Genomic DNA, 2,856 nt, shown 5'->3' with positions numbered 1-2,856 from the left:
GGAACTATGTATTTGGTCAATTGTCTTAGGTCACCTAGTCATCATTATGTGTATTGGAGGCTCAGTCACACTGTTGGTAATGCAGAAAGCAATAGTTTTGTAAAATAGGCAGAATACAAGTAATACAGCTAGTGACATTAGTAAGGTCATAAGTAAGCATTTGAGCTAAGAACTTGCTTTAGGTACAGCCCAGTATCTCCCCCGCTTGTCTGACCAATCTGTTCTGTAGTCACTGTCTGTAAGGGAGACGATACATTGGCATTGTCCCTGAAGTCCACCAAAGACGTCTGCACATGCATGGTGAGTGGTGGGTCATCTGACCCCTTACAGAATAAGGAAGGGGAGGTTATCTTCTAAGGAGTTACGTGGTTGCCAGAAAGAGAAAAATTGGTTTTTGTTGCTGAGCAGATGTTTCTGCCACTGGGGAGGCCAGGTTAACATAGAACACAGGTGCACATGCACCCCCGTGGGGAGGGGGGAGGCCAAAGGGCAGAGAAAAGGTTTATGTTTAATATTTTTCTTGTCTTGCCTTAAAATATGAATTTTTATTTCATCAATACCTTCATTCCTAGAAGTTTCCTCCTGCTCTTCCCCATCCAGGCAAACTCAGATCTGCTTTCAGTCCCTACAGATTACTTTGTATTTTCTGGAAATGTACATTGCCAGTGTGTGTGTGGGTTGGGGGGGAGGGTGTATTAATTTTTTTTTCAGTTTCAGAATAAGTAACTAAGAAGACATAAAGATTAAAAAATGCCTTCAATGCATTTATCACAGTCACACTTCAAGGCAATAGAAACGTATGTATTGGGGGTGGGGTGGGGCAGATCAGGTCAGCAGGTATAATGCACTGTATTAATAGAAAAGTGTGCAGATAGATTCTCTACTAAAAGACAGTTATAAACATTTTCTAAGGGTTGATGAGGACCAGCCACACACGGAGTGAACAGAAGCAGCTCTGGCCCCTGCAGGAAAGCACACCCCCTGGGAAGAGTCACCGAGTGCTTGCTCCAGACACAACCCCAGCCCTGGACAGCGTGACACTTGACAACCTGTGACTTTCCTGGGGTCTTTCCTTTCATGTAGAGAAAAGGTGAGAAGAACTGCTTGTATTAAAAAAGTCACACAATTTTGTGTTCACCCCTCTCACCGGCGCTGTGGACACCTTGTCCTTGTGGGCTCCGCTGCGGCCAGTGGTTCTCGTGTTGTTGGAGGATGGATGAGGCACGCGTGCAGAACTGTCTTGGCTCCACCCGTAGCTGATGTCCTGCTGCCCGGTGAGGCCACCTGCCCCATCTCCTGTCCTTGACCTGGGCCGGGAAAGGCAGGCAGTCTTGTGTTACGGGCATGTGCCTGCTGTGGGCTAAACTGTGTCCTCAAAATTCACAAGGTGTGTCCTCACCCCCAGGATGGGACTGTGTTTGGAGATGAGGTCTTTAAAGAGGTGATTAAAGTAAAATGAAGCCACTAGGGTGGGCTGGTGGCCTTATAGGAAGAGGAGATGAGGACACAGACACACAGAGGGATGACCATATGAGGACACAGGGAGAAGCCAGCTGTCCACACACCAAGGAGAGAGGCCTCAGGAGGAATCTGCCCTGCCTGACACATTGCTTTGGAACGTCCAGCCTCCAGGACTGTGAGAAATAAACGTCTGTTGTTTAAGCAGCCCTGTGTGTTGTATTTGCTGTGGTAGCCAAGTTAAGACATCTTGCGTTTATGGGGACGTAAGGATTTAATGTCCTGGGAAGCGGGGGCGGCACCAGGGTGCCTCTGCATGTGAGCTGCTCTGCACGCAGGAGCTCCAGGGAGGCCAGTCGCAGGGGCAGCTGCAAAGTGACCCTTTCCAAACCATGCCCTCTCCTGCGCCCTGGACAGGGGGACACATGTCCCTGTTTGGGACCCTCTGGTCTCAGCTGGGTTCTCTCAGGCACACGTGAAATTGTGCATTTGTGGTGGACACAAAGGTTGGGGTTCTAGGGCTCGTCGTGGGGGTGACCTTAGCTGCCAGGCGTCCTGCAGGAAGGGCTTCCCTGTGCCTGCCCGCCCTTCCTGGGAAGGACCTGCCCATGATTTTCTGAGCTGAGAATCTGACTCTGTTCTACTTCACAAGCAAGTTACTTCTGTATGGCTTTAATATATGCTAAATTTTGCAAGAATAAAATAATGATGTGATTCTATCAAAGCTTGTTCTAATAGTTACTCAGAAGTTTACCAAGAAGTCTCTGACATTTTGGAAAATCAAATCTCCTGATAAAGGGGCTTAGAGTTTCTGAATTGCCAGCAAATGCACCAGGATTGCTGTCACCACAGTAATTCAAATGATATACAATGATGCCTATTTGTCCTCATTTAAAACTATTAAATACAAAGGTTGAATCAAGTTAAATGTTATCTGCCTATCTTTAATTCTAAACTGAAGAGAAATTTAAGCAAACATCTGATTACTTAGTGTAGTTGAAGCCAAGCCCTCGTGTATTAAATTATGCATTATTTCATTAAAATGTATTTATCTTGAATTCTCTGTTGTAACTGTAGCTGCATAGATACTCACATAAATATAATTATGCTTAAATTATATGTGTAGAGAGATTATGTTATCTCTGTATCTGACTTCAGAAAGGGAGTGTTACAAAGTACTTGATATAAAAGGGGTGAGGGTCTGATGAGCTGACAGAACCCCCATGACATAGCATTTCATTCCCAATAAAGTGCTAGAATAAGAAAGACAGACAGTAATAAGGGGAGAAATTGGAATCTTCAAACACCGCTGGTGGGAAAGTGAAATGGTGCCACCGTTTGGGAAAACAGCCTGGCAGTTCCTCAAGATGTCAAACATGGAGTCACCACGTGACCCAG

The sequence above is a fragment of the Hippopotamus amphibius genome, chromosome 8 (genome assembly GCF_030028045.1).
Source record: "Hippopotamus amphibius kiboko isolate mHipAmp2 chromosome 8, mHipAmp2.hap2, whole genome shotgun sequence".
NCBI classification, from domain to species: domain Eukaryota; kingdom Metazoa; phylum Chordata; class Mammalia; order Artiodactyla; family Hippopotamidae; genus Hippopotamus; species Hippopotamus amphibius.
The sequence above is the reverse complement of the archived record's forward strand: the minus strand, read 5'-3'. Positions refer to the sequence as shown.